The sequence below is a fragment of the Andrographis paniculata genome, unplaced genomic scaffold, assembly GCF_009805555.1.
Source record: "Andrographis paniculata isolate CXL003 unplaced genomic scaffold, ASM980555v1 Contig32END, whole genome shotgun sequence".
NCBI lineage: Eukaryota > Viridiplantae > Streptophyta > Magnoliopsida > Lamiales > Acanthaceae > Andrographis > Andrographis paniculata.
In genome coordinates this window covers 2,578,042-2,595,653 of record NW_026137565.1, presented here as the reverse complement: position 1 = coordinate 2,595,653, position 17,612 = coordinate 2,578,042, and the positions used below count along the sequence as shown (strand labels likewise).

The window sequence follows — 17,612 nt, the reverse complement described above, 5'->3', positions numbered from 1 at the left end:
GAGGAGATGAATAATTGTTGTTTATGTAAAAAGGAAGAATGAGCACCATTTTTATAGGCAAACCACACGGGCAAGGAATTACTAACTCCTTTGAAAACCGACGTTTGATTTTTAAAGTAATCTTCAAATTAAATTTGAGTAATAGCCATTATTCAATCATGTGTATTCAAAATTTCAAAATCATGTAATTTGGTGCATGGTCATTATCCAACTTTAATTCAAATTAAATTTGACTAATGGCCACCAATTCAATTGTGTGTATTCAAAATTTCAAAATCATGAAAGTTATTGCATGATCAATATCCAACTTTAATGCATTATAATTTGTAATTGCATTTAATGTTAATGCATGTATGTAAGTAACCGTGCAGGCATGTCCACACTAATTTATGCAATTTAAAGTCATATTTCATGCAAATATATATGTACAGATATGCATGTCCATGCACCTATAGTGAGTCTTTTAAATGCATGCATTGTTTTGCTTATATTGTAATGTTATTTTCTTGGACTTCGATTAAAATAAAAATATTTTGTTGTTCCGAGCAAGCTCCGGAGCAATATAGGCTTCGTTAAGTCTAATATTTACCAAGCCCAAGTTATAACTCACGACCAATAATGGTTCGGAAGAGCGGCGTGCGCCTGTCGCCCACCGGCATTCATATGCCTCATCCAACCCATATGCATTTCAACTCACTGAATAATCGATTTTAAAATTTATGAATTTAATTTATAAATTAGATTCTATCGATTAAATAATTAACCGATTATTCAACTAAAACTAAGCATCTCTTTACTATATGTTTCAAGTTTACCTTTGCATTATAATATTAGTCTCGTCTCCTTATAAATTTATATAAAATTAAATTTTTATTTTTCTTTAAAATTATTTTATTAAATTCTATCTTAAAATATCATATCCAATATCTATTTATATTAATATATATATGTATTACTATTTTAGAATTAACAAAATATATATTTCAAAGTACTTGTAAAACATATTTAAAAACACTAATTATTTAATATGTACAATGACAAAGTAAAATTAAAAATTAGGTTAGTTCATGAAATAGGTTGATTAATGTTTTTCAATAATAATTTTGTTGATTGCGGTTCGATTAAATGAATGAATATATCTTGTATTTTACAAAATAAAAAGGTCAAATTTACCCATTAAAATGAATATTTCATGGGTTGAAAATATTGTATCGTATTGTAATTATATGAACATCATTTCAAAACTGACATACACTATTGTGTAGTTTGTCGCAAAACATTATAATAGTGTTACAATGATAACATAAACAACAAATCTATACATTGTTACATTTTTTTTTAATATGTACGGATTTAAAAAATAACAAATTGTAGACGTTTTCAAATTTTGAGTAGATTTATGTTTTTAAATATAACATATCTAGTTAATGTATTTAATTTTTCTTATTTAGTTACCATTCAATTATTTTTTTTTAAATACCTAAAATATCCTCAATTTATATTAACCGTTATTACCAATAAAATGATCTGATAGACAAAATAAAATTAGGATCATGAATGCAATATAACACCAGGAATATACCATAAGCCATAAAACAAATTACATATATATATATATATATATATATATCCATTTACACAATCTCATCCGTTTATCTATCATCCCATCCAACGGTCTCAGTACACTACAAAAAAATAATATATTTGTAACAGAATTTCGTAACTAAAATTCACGTAGCTAACGTAATTTCATTCCTAATTCCGTCTCTAATGTCATTAGTAACGGAATTAGAGACAAAAATATTTTGTTACAAAAATAATTTTTTTTTCTAGTGGTATTCAGGCCGGACTTGAATTATAGATTAAGAAGGATGCCCGAATCCAGTCCGAGACTATTAATAGTTGAATTGCCTAATAAATGTTTGCAGACATTGAGTGTGTTTGTTTAGTATTTGCACACAAATTTCAGTTAATCTTATTTTCCGCAAGATACAAAATATACCTTTATCTAAGGGCTTTTTGGAGTATACTAAGGGACATTTTTACCTATTTTCCGATTGGTTTTCTCAAGCTATCGAAAAAATTGAATAAGGGACATTTTTATCCATTTTCCGATCGATTTTCTCAAGCTATCGAAAAAATTGAATATTCGAATTTTCAAATGAAAAATATGTCGTTTATTTTATTTTATTTATTTATTTATATTTAACCATGTTACATAACGGATCCATGTATATATCAATGTAATATTTTTGTTCACTAGAGCAATAATAATTAAACCTATCGTGACTAATTTGTGAGTAGAGAAACAAATGAAATATATATACTCCCCCGTCCCCAAATAATTAACACATTTTTTATTTTTATTTATTTCATAATAATTGATGTTTTTCTATTTTTGTTAGAATTTACGAATGATGTATTTGACAATAAGCTGATAGTTAAGTTGATCAAATACCCCAACATCTATTTTTGTCATATTGACAAAATCTCTTTCTCTGTTGTGGTCGTTGGTTTCCAAAAACAACAACGGTAACAGGCATGCAAAAGCAACTCCCCATTTCTCCTGTGATGTAGCATACCCCCCTCTCCTGCATCTCTCCCCCTTGCGTGGAGCAGATGCCAAAAAAAAGGTTGGGAAGCTTAGAGAAAGTCTGGGAGGTCGTCCTCCTCAGGACCGGATGCAAACTTGGGGTGAAGGTGGAGAGCACGAATGATCTTTTTCCTGTGTTCTCCCAAGGTTGAACGGATTGAAACTTGTTCCTGCAGCACTTCTGGAAGCAACCTATGTGCTTCCAGAAGCTGTCCCAACGGATTAGCTGGAAAGGGCTCTTTGAAGTCATTAAAAAGATTCTGTAAATTTGATCGTGGCTTGAAGAAGCTGGTTTCAATGGTGTCTTTAGAGGGCTCCGGCAGAATGCCATTTTCTTTCAACAGCAAAGTGATAAGAACAGGATATGGAAGATTTGTCTTATCAAACGACTTCCCTCGAGCATACTTCACCATCTTGGACAGAATAACAAAGCCAAAATTGATATCAGTACAAAATTTATCAATGCAGAGGAGTAATTTACCCATTTTGTATCCAATATTTGTCTTGTTACTCGTGGGAAGAGCATTCATCGCGCATAAGCGAAAGAGGCATTGATACTTCATTGTAAGTTTGGTAGCAGCCAAGCCTGCTCGACCGAAATCATCGGATTTCCATGCAGACAACCGTAGGGCAACCTCTCATTTTGATTCTCTGAGCAGAGCAGAAGGAAATTCTTCGGGATTGTCATTCGGGAGCTTCAACAGATTGTTGATCACCTGGGGACTAAGCTCAATTGCCTTCCCTCGAACATAGGCTTTGTCAAACCAAGGGTTTTCTTCATTCAAAACATCCCGAGAGAGATTGGCGTAGAATTCTCTGATCAACTTTGGACAATATCGTTTGAGCGACACTACCCAGTGGCGCAGACCTTTCATCCTTAGGAATGCAATAAAACCAACATCTTTGTGAATTGGATCAGTAAACCGTGCCTCTGGGACCAGCTTCCGATTGGCCAACACATCGTACTCGAACAATTCCGCAGCATCGTCAAAATGGATTGCATCCATTGCTTCTTCAGCTGTGATTGGTGGAGGTTTGACCTTGCGCTTGCGAGATTTGGATTTCTTTGACTTATGTCCCTTCTTGGAAGTAACTTGCTTGATTCTTTTTCTTGAGGACCTGGGAGTATCAACAGAAGCCTTCCTTTTCTTGCTCTGTCTTTCGGTATGACGTTTCTTCAGTCAGGCAAGAAGAGCATTGTCTGAATCATCAGTTTTTGTTTCCGCTGGTTGTGATACCGTCGTGGTAACAGTGTTTTCATGTTCCATCCTCTCATAAAAGAGTTTATCAATTGTTCTGTCAATAATTGTATTCAGACTTTCATCGGAGGGAGAATGGGGAGGATCAGCAGTGGCACCTTCAAGTTCAATGGCTAGTTCCTAAAGATGAATGGGAGGAACAACTGCTTCAGTCCTCTGTTCTTCAGAATCAGTTCTTCTCCTCCTCTCAGTGAATCGCCTGCTTCTCTAGTTGTTGCTGAACCACCTCGTGAGATTCCAACACCGCCTGAAGCAAACGTGGAAGTTCAGGTTGCAGTTACTGACATTGAGACTCCTCACTCTCCTGGAGATCATTTGGATGAAGCTGAAGAGAATGTTCAAAAAACCCTCGAAGAAACACAAGTTGGAGGCCCTGAGAATGGCATTTTTGGAGAACCTGAGACTGATCACGATGAGGAAGAAGATGTGGGAAAGAAACAAGGGGTTGCTGAACCTGAAACCCGTAATGTTGATGAAGAGGCCTTGGTGCATTCTGAAGAAGCCCCTGATTCTGCAGAACAGAGGACTGAATCAGTTGTTCCTCTCATTCATCTTGAGGAACCAGCCAGTGAACTTGAAGGCGCCACTACTGATCTTCCTCATTCTCCCTCCGATGAAAGTCTGAATACGATCATTGACAAAACAGTTGATAAACTCTTTTATAAGAGGATGGAACATGAAAACACTGTTATCACGCCGGTATCACAACCAACGGAAACAAAGTCTGATGATTCAGACAATTCTCCTCTTGCTCGACTGAAGAAACGTCATGCCAAAAGACAAAGCAAGAAAAGGAAGGCTTCTGTTGATACTCCCAGCTCCTCAAGAAAAAGAATCAAGCAAGTTACTTCCAAGAAGGGACATAAGTAAGAAATCCAAATCTCGCAAGCGCAAGGTTAGACCTCCACCGATCACAGCTGAAGAAGCAATGGATGCAACCCATTTTGACGATGCTGCAGAATTGTTCGAGTACGATGTGTTGGCCAATCGGATCCTAAAGGCATGTTTTACTGATCCGATTCACAAAGATGTTGGTTTTCTTGCATTCCTAAGGATGAAAGGTCTGCGCCACTGGGCAGTGTCGCTCAAACGATATTGTCCAAAGTTGGTTAGAGAATTCTACGCTAATCTCTATCGGGATGTTTTGAATGAAGAAAACCCCTGGTTTCACAAAGCCTATGTTCGAGGGAAGGTGATTGAGCTTAGCCCCCAGGTGATCAACAATCTGTTGAAGCTCCCGAATGACAATCCCGAAGAATTTCTTTCTGCCTTGCTCAGAGAATCAAAATGAGAGATTGCCCTTCGGTCGAGCAGGCTTGGCTGCTACCGAACTTACAATGAAGTATCAATGCCTCTTTCGCTTATGCGCGATGAATGTTCTTCCCACGAGTAACAGGATAAACATTGGATACAAAATGGGTAAATTACTCCTCTGCATTGTTAAATTTTGTATTGATATCAATTTTGGCTTTGTTATTCTGTCCAAGATGGTGAAGTATGCTCGAGGGAAGTCGTTTGATAAGAGAAATCTTCCATATCCTGCTCTTATCACTCTACTGTTGAAAGAAAATGGCATTCTGTTGGAGCCCTCTGAAGACACCATTAAACCAGCTTCTTCAAGCCACGATCAACTTTACAGAAACTTTTTAATGACTTCAAAGAGCCTCTTCCAGCTGATCCGTCGGGACAGCTTCGGGAAGCACGTAGGTTGCTTCTGGAAGTGCTGCAGGAACAAGTTTCAATCCGTTCAACATTGGGAGAACACAGGAAAAAGATCATTCGTGCTCTCCACCTTCACCCAAGTTCGTATCCGGTCCTAAGGAGGACGACCTCCCAGACTTTCTCTAAGCTTCCCAGTCTTTTTTGGCATCTGCTTCACGCAAAGGGGAGAGATGCAGGAGAGAGGGGGGAATGCTGCATCACAAGAGAAAGGGGGAGTTGTTTTTGCATGCCTGTTACCGTTGTTGTTTTTTGGCTCTCTGTTTGCTAGAACCTTGGTTGTCTTAAAATTCTGTTTTGTATAGGCTGCCTATAGCCTTATTTGGATTGATGGCCTGTAACCTAACCTTTACTTGCTTTTAATTATGGATTAATTGCTGAGGGTGGGAGATCATCTCCTGCATTGTGTGTGTGGTCACATTGTCACATATGCCAAAAAGGAGAAGATTGTTAAGTTGATCAAAAACCCCAACATCTATTTTTGGCATATTGACAAAACCTCTTTCTCTGTTGTGGTTGTTGGTTTCCAAAAACAACAACTCTGGACTCTGCTGGTGCAGTCCAATCAAGTAGCCTTTTGTCATTCCTTGAATGGTGGCTGCTCAAGACAAAATGAATATCTCGAATTTGTCATTTTGTGATCAGAATTGATTAGATACAACACCATTCCTTATTTGTATCAAAGTGAATTTATTGCTTGTCAACTCATGGCTGCTGTTGTTGCTTAACACAGCTTGAGACTAGTGGGAATGGAAGAAATAGTAGTTTTGAGAGAGTGTGTAGTAAGAGAAATATTGTATCAATCCTCTCAACCTCTTCCCTTCCCATCTCCATGCACTAAGTGAGTGATTTACGCTATTATCATACCGGAGAAGTACGTTGGTCGAAAGGAGATTGGAGTTCTGATAAGGGGAACGTCCAAAATTTGAGCAACTCAACTATGTGTTAGTTGTTAGTACGCGTTTGTAACAACTTATGCATGTGGAGGGAATTTCCTAGGTAATTAGATTGTAGTTGGGTTGAAGGAGGTTTGGGTGTTTTGTTCTTAATCAGCATTGGTTAATGAACTTCTCTTGGATTGGTATCCCTCGGATGTAGGATGATTTATATCCGAACCGGGTAAACAAATAACTTGTCATTTATTGTTTTGAAATCCCTGTATTTATTTCAATAATAAGTCGCCGTTATAACTGTGATATAACTACACTTCGGGAGTTGGCCTATTTGAATAAGTGTACGATAATTTATTGGTGCAACACTTATTCTCACCCCAACAATAGCTGTCAGCTGATTCAATTAGTTGATAGCTATTAGCCGATTCAATTAGCTGGTTTGACTAGTTGATTCAATTAGTTGTTTGTATTAAAATTTTGGTAAAATAACTGTTTTATTTTTTATTTTTCTAATATATTCAATTGTGTTCTTTTGAATTTAGAATGTTTGAAATTTTTTGTTATTAATTATTGAAAATTATAAAATGGAATAGTCTTTATTTTTATTATAGTTAGATTTAAAAAATAATATTTTTTATTGAAAATATAAATAGGTTTTTCTATTATGTAAATATAAAATAATAATTTTTTCATGTATATATTTCTTATTTTAATTATCGATTAGTTCATTATATTTATAATTTTTAATAAATTTAATTTATTTAATTTATTTTTAGTATAAAATTTATATAATGTAATTTTAATATAAAATAATTATTAATATTTATATTTTCTATTTTGGGTTGATTTTTAATAAGTTTATATATTTTACAATTAAAATAATTTGTATATAAAAAATAATTATTTTAAATTTATAAAAGTAAAACTATAATATAATAAAATATTATAATATAATTAATAAATAATAAAAATATATTTATTTGCGTAAAATGCATAATAAGTTTTTAAGGGCAATTAAAGAATAAAAAAATTTAGATTGAAAAAGCCATTTCCAAACGCTGGGTAAGTTAGCTTTTCAAATATTATTCCAAAAATCTAATTTACCAAATACCTAAATTAGTCGTTTTAGTGGTCAAACGGCTAAAAGTTGTTCAATAAACTAAAAGCTATTCGAAAAGCTCTTTGCCAAACACCCTCTAAATCTAAATATACTTAACAAATATAGATTAACTTAATTAACTACGTAACATATACCATCATACATCATGTTGGACCCACGCAAAACCTCTAATTGTTTTATTTCTATCTCTCTAAAAAAAAAACAAATATTTTTATCTGCATTTAAAACTAGATATTATTAAATTAGTTTATGTTTATTATAAATAAATAACATATATTTTTTTTTATTTACTTTTGTATTGTAAGAAATTTTATTTTCTACAAAATTATATTCATATTGCATATATGTTTTTATTGTGATATTATTTTTAAAATATTTGAATATATATTCTAATTTTTTTAATCATATATATTAAATTTATTTTAAACTCATCAATATTATTAATTATATAAAAATAATAAAATAATATAATAATTCACTATTATCACTTAATTAAAATATTATTACCTTAAATACCGTACCATTAATGAAATGAGTCAATAATCTTGAAACGAAGAATATATATATTTATTGAAGAAAGAACTAGAAAACTCCATAAGTTGAAAATAAAATTGGGAGGATAGTATGAACATTCTATAAGCTTAATAAACATGACTTTTATTATTATTATTATTATTTTTTTCTTCAGAGTTTGAGTTCTTATATAAAAAGATTACTCTCTCCCTCTCTCCATTCCATAATAAACTAATTCATTTTTTCATTTTAGTATGTCCCATAACAAAATATTCATTTTATTTTTTTAGTAACTGTACTATCTACTAACTGTACTATCTACTAACATTACAAATACCCTTACAACTTACAATATATTACACAAATGTCATTATATTTATATCACACGTACTAATAATATTATTTTAGTCATTTCTACTTAATTCCTACTTTATCCCAATATAATACTAATATTTTTAAAATTACGTGCAAAAAGTAAATTGATACTTAGTTTCGAAACGGAGAGAGTATTAAAAATATATATATATATATATATATATTGTAATAGAAAACTTAGAATCTGAAAAGTAAAATAATTGAAATAAAAACCAAAGGAACATTTCTTTGTCGCTTAGGTTAATTCTTATTGTTATCATTTCCCTGTACAACAATAAAGAAAGCCGTAATTGGTTTCTTGTATTTTTAACGCAGCTGTTGCATTCTCGTGTAAACAAAGACACAAAATATAATAATAATAATAATAATAATAATAAATATAAATATTATTAACAATGAAGTTTTCAGGGGAACTCATTAATGAATACACATGTTTAATGTCTTAGTCTCAACATAGACAGAAATGGTGTCTTAGGTAAATTCTCCAAACATGGGAGTGTAAAATAATGCTTCTGCATACTATAGGGATTAAATTAAAAATGCTTTTCCCTCATTCTTCTCTTCAATTGCTTCGCTGCCAAATTTTTACAGAAAAATAACACATCAGTTATCATACATATATGAATTAGTCAATATTTTTAGACAGATTTCGTAAATAAATACTTATTTATTATATAATACCAAAAAATGACGTTAATCTCTATTTACGTCACATCACATAACTAATTCAATTCAAATTTTTATGGGTTTCAATTTCGATCCCAATTCTCAATCATACAACCAAACACACCCTTAGAAATTTTGAACTAACAATGTTGGAGTTTGTCTACTTGTGCTTCTTTGTACACACATATATATATATATTAATCAATTTACCTTATAACATATCATATTAAATATATATTTAAGCACAAACCTGTCACTCATTTATATAAACAAATTTAGTATGAATTTTTAGCCTATTGAACAAAATCAACATTAGCTCGAATCGCTCCTATATCTTTTTTTTTTTAAAAAAAATATGATATAAGAACCTGCGGTCGCTACCCGAAAGTGCGTACCGGGTAAACTTCCGGTTGAACCTAATAATCTACAAACTAAGCCCGACAGGTAAGTCACACTAGGCAAATTGCTCGTATATCTTTCTTTACTTATATATACACACACATTGAATTCACATTTGTAAGTATAAAAAGTACCTTGTAAAAATTGTTGCAGGCTTCATTGTTCCATGAAGAGAAGGAGAAGGGAAAGTGTAAGAGACCTTTCTTGAAGCTTTGTTTCTGTGGGAATTTATAATTAGGAGATCTTTTGCAGGTCCATTGAATCTGGACTATATATGTCTTGCTTTAATTTCTTCACTTCACAGTATCACTTGGCCACAAATATTTTTAGGTAAGAATTAGGCCAAGATATATTTTTATTGCACATGACAACCCCACATACTAAAGTTTGTCATCTTCCCTTTTGGATCTTTTCTTTTTGGGGAATACCTCAGAAATGTTAAGCACATCAGCTGTAACCCCTAATTGTTACCAGACAACAGATTTCTTTTCTTAGTAGAGGAATATAAATATATATATATATATATATATGTATATATATATCATGGAGAGTAATGATGGGTGTTTGTGGGTTGGGGAGTTGGCAATTCAAATTTTGAATAATAAATTTTGAATATAAATAATTATTTGATATGTAAAAAATCTGATGTGATTTTTAAATATAAATTTTTTTTAAGTAATATAAAAATTAAAAGAAAATTAGGGCTGAAAATCCAAAAAAAACCCTAATCTTTGTGTTTTTTTCGAGTTGCCTAGTTGAGTTTAGTATTTTTGAGTTGTAATAATTAGTTAATATGATATAAATATTTGTTAATATAATTTTTTTTAATATAAAATTAATTTTTAGAGTAATATAAAAAATAAAATAAGTTTTGCTTTGATATTTTTTGAAACAAAAAATAATATATATATTTCAAGTTGAACACCCGTAAACAAACTTAAGAGTTTTTATTTTTGAAAATTAAAATAATCACTATTCAAATATCTTTATGGTTCACATTAAAAATATATTATTTTATGTCATAAAATGTCATTTAAATTAAAAAAGTTATAATTCAAATTAAAATCATACATATATTTTTCTTTGTATCATAATTTTAAATTTTATTTAAATAATAATTTGAATATGATATTTTGTAAGGAAAATAATATACTATCTCCGTTTTATAAGAATTGTGTCGTTTGTCTCATGCTTTACATTAAAAATATTTTTACGTGTATAATTTACTTCATAAATATCATTATTTGTATTATAAGAGACTAATAGATATATTTTTGTAATTTTCTCTTAAGTTGTACATACATATTATATAATAATTAGTATTTAAAGATCTACATGCAAAAAGCCAATAACACCTTTTATGGGACGGGTAGTATAAACAATAAAAATTATGAATAATGCATATTAAATAAACTATAAAAATTATATCGGTATTTTATTTTATAACTTCAAATTCTGAAACATAAATAGTTTTATCAACCCAAGGTACGGTGAATTCAGTACCGTGGTGATTAAATTGTGACAATTAGATCGTAATATAAATTGTCGTGAAATCGACCGGAAAAATGCGATAAAATTTTCAATGCGAAAGTACGTACAAGAATAAGGAGATACAAGTTTACATTCCAATCAAAAGAAATACACATAAGTAATCAAAATTTTCTCTTGTAATTTCAAATTAACAAACGGACCCCAAGAATTTTACAAAACACAAATGACTCAGCACCCAAACAAATTGTGCGACATTGGCAGCGGGATTGTGCTTCTTCTTCTTTGCTGCAGCCCTCCCTCAAATTCATCCCATCATCAACATCTTATTATTGATCAATGGCAGCTGCTGTGGTTTTTAATTCTTGGCAGCTATTCTTTGACGACAAGTGGTGGCTTCATTTATCTTACAATACTACATTCAATCACACACAAACACACACACACATATATATATATATATATTTGACCTAATTATTTGGGCTTATATTTTGGACTACAAAATAACATATTTTTAGCTTGGGGTGTCAATTTGTGTTTGTGGCGGGTTGAGCTATGAGTGTAACAAAAAAACTGTTGACCTAAACACAATCTGACTGAATTTGATCAGAAAATTTAGACTCGAACACGATATGAATTTTTTTCAGGTCGAGTTCAGGGCAACCTGATTTAGTTTCAAGTCACCGGAAACCCAACTAAACTTAACATGAAACAAATCCAAAAAGTAGAAAATTTTTATTTACCTAGAAGAATCCAATAAAAAGTTATTGAGGATTGGAAAAGTACCCAAACAACATAACTAAGGGACAAATATAAACATCAACCATTTAACAAGAATTCAAACTGAAACAACAATATAAAAACAAAACAACGGCAACAATAACATTAACAATTCATCAACACCAACATAAACATTAGGAAGTAACAATATCAATTCTTCAATGATAGAAACATCAACATTGACTCCCAATGAAGTTCCTGAGCTCCCCCGGGAGGAAGTAAAGACCCTTGAAAGCTCTCCTCGAGGGGAAAGGGCCAGTGTATCAATCAAAGACGGCGGAGTACCATCCTTGATAAGCGGCGAATCATCCAACTCTATGTCAAAAAATGGAGAACTCGGCTCCCGACAAGAATCTAATCTACTAACATCCCCCAAGTAAGCTCTGCATGAAGTCTCCGGAGTATCATCAACCATCGCTGCCTTCCCCCTATCCTGACGAAAAGGCAACTTCTATTGTACCACAGGGCTCCCTATAATCGGGGATCTCGAAACCCGAATCACCTCCTCAAACTCTGATGGAATCTCAACAATGGACTGATCCTGGACAACAATAGTAGAAGAATCAACACTATCAGAGTTAACCAAATTAGCATCCGGAGCAGTAACCCGAATGCCCGATGAAAGCAATCCCTCAGCAAAACCATCTGATTCCAACCTAACACTCGGAGCCGTAACCTAAATACCAGACGAAAGAGGCACCCCTCTCTTTCAAGAGGGTTCGCGGCATGTCAAGCCCTACTAAGGTTCAGACTGCCGATGATAAGCCGGAGGAAGGTGAAGATGACGTCAAGTCATCATGCCCCTTATGCCCTGGGCGACACACGTGCTACAATGGCCGGGACAAAGGGTCGCGATCCCGCGAGGGTGAGAACCCTCTAAAAAACATCAGACTCAACCAAACTAGCATCCGGAGCAGTAATCCGAATAGCATATGAGAGAACTCTCTCAACTACAGGCTGACCTTGTCCACGTCTACGCCTTCTACGTCTGCGTCTCCTACGACTTGTCTGTACAGGCTCTGTAGTGTCATCTATAACTCGCTCCTCAATAGGAGGCACAACCTGCTCCTCAATCTCAATTTATCTAAGGTTACCAACTTAGTCAACATGTATGTTGGATTTTTCGATCCTTAAACTTTCTCAAATTTTAGAATCTCCCTCTCTAATAACTTGAATGCAGTGAAACATCCCCTCAATATGTTTCGTTCTTGCATGGAATGCAAGGTTCTTTGCCAAGTGAATTGTGCCATGATTGTTGCTATAAATGATACTATTTTTTGGATTTTTTTTCCCAACTCAAGCATGAAATTTTGCAGCCAAACCATCTCTTTGATAGCCTCCGTTAGTGCAATATACTCAGTTTTTGTCATCGATAAAGCAACCACCTTTTTCACCTTCTAAGTCAGCATCCACAAACCCAACCACGCAAGGCTCCATTTTGTCGAAGATCGGTGTCTTATCTGTAGTGCCTCGTAAATGCCTCAGTATCCACTTCACTTTTTGGCAATATTACCTTCCAGGATTGCTCATAAATTTGCTCATAGTCCAATTGCATGTGCTATATCCGGACTAGTACCAATCATTGCGTACATTAAGCTTCCTATGGCAGCACGTACTGACTCATTCCTTGGTGAGTTCTTGTTAAACAACTTGAAGTGACTCCCTAAATTTGTTCTAACGGACTTTTCATCCTGCATGTTGAACCTCCTCAAGGCTTTCTTTATATATTCTTCTTGCAAGAGACTCAACCTCCCATTATCTTAGTCTTGAGTTATTTCCATGCCCAAAATATGTTTCGTCTATCCAAGATCCTTCATTGAAAATCTTTCCACCAATTGGTGCTTCAACTTTACAATCTCTCGAGCACAAGTTCTTGTCAATAACATGTCATCCACATATAAGAAAAGTATTATATATGAACCCTCAAAACTCTTTAATTAGCAGAAGTGGTTGGCATTCAATTTTCTGAAGCCAATCGCATGTATGAATTCGTCACGCTGCTTGCTTAAGACCATATAAGCTCATTGTCAACCTGCATACCAAGCTCCCTTGTCCCTCAGCTGCATATCCTTTTGGTTGCATTGTGTATATCTCCTCATCCAAGTCGTCACAAAAGAAATTTGTCTTGACATCTAACTATTCTAGCACTAATTTCTCGGATGCTACCATGCCCAAGACCAATCAGATTATTGTCAGCTTCAAAATAGGTGTGAACACATCAATTTAGTTGATGCCATATCTTAGTTCATATCCATTCACTACCAATTTGGCCTTGTCTCGCTTACTCCAATATTTTTTTTCTTTAATCCTATAGACTTACTTGTTATTGAAAATTTTTTTCCTTCGGATGTCCACTCAACTCTTATGTCTGGTTGGTTATGAGAGAGTTCATCTAATCATCCATAAAAAGTTTCCATTTCTCAACTTCATGACCAGGTTTGGACTTTGCATAACATTCTGGTTCACCATTGTCAATAAAAAAAAAATAGTAATAATAATGAAGTCATTTCGTTGTATAGATTTTGACTTGGTGTTAAGAATATACCGTCTCACTAATACGACGAAAAACACTACAAATGTAAAACAATTATTTGAGAAGTGAGATAGGTCCAATCGTCTAAGTTTGATAATCATTAAGAAAGCACTCCACAAATCTTTCAGGATACCATATCTAATGATATCGCTATTGCCAGGGGATTTCTTGTCAAAATTAAGAAATGCTTTACCAAAAGTGATAAGGCGGAAATGAGTACTCCTCTTAAGATTCTCATTAACATGAAGTATAACAGAAAATGTAAAAGAAGGGAGTGCATCTTAAATATGTTCAATATTACTGCTAAATTGACGTCACTTAATTTAGACCTTTTCGAAGACATATTGATCTTATTGGTCTTGCTAATGAGTACTAAATGAGTTAATTAGTAATGTTCAAACACAATTAAAATTACTTTATTTTATATTGCATGATTCAGTAGTCACTGTTTAGTATTTAGTTTTCAGTATTCAGTTACTCTAAATTAAAGTTAAGGTAGATCAACTGGAAATAGACATGTTAAGATGACGTTAAATGAGATTTTCATTTGTGCATCCGCACTTGATCGAATCTGAAGTTGTATTAATATTATGACCATTGATCGGTCCCATTGTAATAAATGCAGTGATGACCGCTTTAATCCGCATTAATGTGATTTACAAATAAGATTGGTAAAATACATTAAATGATCTGATAGCAAAATTTTTATGAGCTCATAAGGTTATACAATATACATTTACCCAAGTGGAAGATTTTTGAATTAAAAATCAAATTGTAGGTTAAAAGTAACTATTTTAGCTATAAGTTAGATTAAGTACATATTAAGTGATCTATTATATTTATTGGGCTTAAGTGCGGACTCCTATGAAACCTGATAATTTATTAATTGGATTATGAGACCGGTTAATAATAAGGTATACATATTAGGGTTGTGATCTCAGGTCTAGACGCAACATCTGTTACTTTTTATATCTCATCGTGGAAGTAATGACAAAAACACTAGAGGTTTTCTCACGAGGGGTTATGTCATAGGCTTGAAGAATACAAAATCTTCCGTTAATTTGTAGATCCGAATCCGACAGCGCTAATGGAAGCGGGTTATATTTAGTAGTTTTCTTTTATTATCTCAGTCATTTGAACGTGGCATATCCTGGGCTTATGATGTAATTACTGATAAGTTTTAACATAACATGCACAATGACTTTGTCATGACCATGACTAAGTAGAGGATAATTCAATTTAAATTCTCTTCACTTCCCAAAAGTTCCAAAAATATTATACTTCTTTAATCATGATCATGACTGCAATATGACATCTGAAAAAAGGTAAATAATTTTAAAAAATATTGTAATTCATTTTAATTAATATTTAAAAATTTATATTTTCATTTTAGGAATTAAATTAAATTAATTCCAAGGTAAATATTCTAAATTCAAATTTTTAAATTTGAATTTTAACTCTAATTAAGAGATTGAGTTTTATCAATTGAAAATTAAAGTTATATGTTTTCAAGAAAAGATGTATCCTTTATATTCAAAATTTAAATGACATCTTTTTCTAAAAGTACAATCCCTGTCAGATATAACATACAGAGTGAAAATAAGTAAAATTATCTGGATTTTTTGAAAATTACATACATACACCAAATTGACCCAACATTTTTATATGCTCGAATTTTCATCTTAATTATGAGGATTACTTTATTTATCATCGTATGAATTTTGTGAAAATCGAGATATTAATAAGATCAAAATATCATATAAGAAAAGCAATTATATGCAACTCAAAGTATATTCATAACCGTTTCTACCTTGCAAAATTCAATTCTCTCCCTACACTACTTCAATTTTATACATTTTTCTGAAAATCTTATATGATATTTTGAAAGATCAATGGATAGTGATACATTGGGAGACACTAAAATTAAATTTGAAAAATTGTCCAAATTTGAGGAATTTACAATTTTCAATATTTGATCACACTTGTAATATGGTGATTATTTATCGTTATGTTGATCATATGTTGATTTTTGGAACTAGACAAAGTGAAAAAAGTTAAGGGTCTGGCTTTTCAGGCTTGGTTTGGCCAAACTTACTGTGCAATCGCTGTGCACAACGGTTTGAGCGCCAAACCAAGCTCATTGACTATATAGGGTGTCAGGGTAGGGTGTAGGGTTGCAAATATTGGTGATTCTGTTGTTTTTTTTTTTTTTTTTTTTGTTTTTTTTTTAAAAAAAAATTACAAAATGATGTGCAAAAATATGATAAATTAATTTTTTAATTATTTTAATAAGTATAATTTAATAAAATATATACTATATATATTATTTTGTAAAGAATATAATTTTATATAATAAAAGTAAATAAAAAAAATTAAAACATTTATTTATGATCAACATAAATTAGTGTATTTCTCCAACCCCAAATTTGGGGTTGTCCACCATTCCACGGACAAGTTGCAGGTTTGATTTTTTAAATTTTTCTTTTTAAAAAATTAAAATATAATTTAATATTTATTATAATTATAGGAGAAAAAATGTATACAATATATATTTTATTTTGTAGAGAATAAAATTTTCTATTATACAAATAAATACAAATTTAAATATATATATGTTGGGTATAATATAAATTCATAATCAAATCATACAATATAAATTTTATCAATTAAATTTAATAAACATATATATTATTTTATTCATTATCCATCAAATCAATACTCATCAAAACTCCTCAAACTCCAATCAAACCCAAACACAAAAAAAATAACAAAATTCAAATAAAAATCAAACCCAAACCCAAATTTCCCCAAACTCCCCTAAAGAAACACACCCTAAAATATTTTTATCTACTAAGATCTATGAAAGACACGGAGAGGTAGACATGGATCTCAAAATTAAAATTAAAAGAAAATAAGATGAAATCTATATTTAGTGCATTAGCCGTGGCCGGTAAGGAAGCATAATAGCTTCGTAATTTAGTTTATGAGATTTAATTAAGCATAATAGCTTTGTATTATCTATGTTTCGTTGTGATATTGATGCTACTCTATCTAAGGCTTATAGTGAAAACTACAATGACAAATCTCAACATATGGTTGTGAGATACAGTATGATATGGGAGCTTATTACAAATGGGGTAATTATTGTAGTCTATATTCCGTCATACTGTAATTTGGTTGATAATTTAACAAAGAGGTTGATGAAAGATTTAGGGCACAAGTCATCAATCGGTACGTATTAAAGTTCAACTAAATCCACTTCACGTTGAAACGC

General features: G+C 32.1%; 1 long non-coding RNA gene across 1 annotated transcript; it reads right to left on the bottom strand.

The window, feature by feature from the left end:
* Positions 1-8,834: 8,834 nt before the first annotated feature.
* LOC127247943 (uncharacterized) lies at positions 8,835-9,820 on the bottom strand. Its single transcript, XR_007837950.1, has 2 exons — positions 9,672-9,820; positions 8,835-9,046 (listed from the first exon to the last, which is right to left on the bottom strand). It is a non-coding gene; the product is annotated as an uncharacterized LOC127247943 (long non-coding RNA).
* Positions 9,821-17,612: the final 7,792 nt, after the last annotated feature.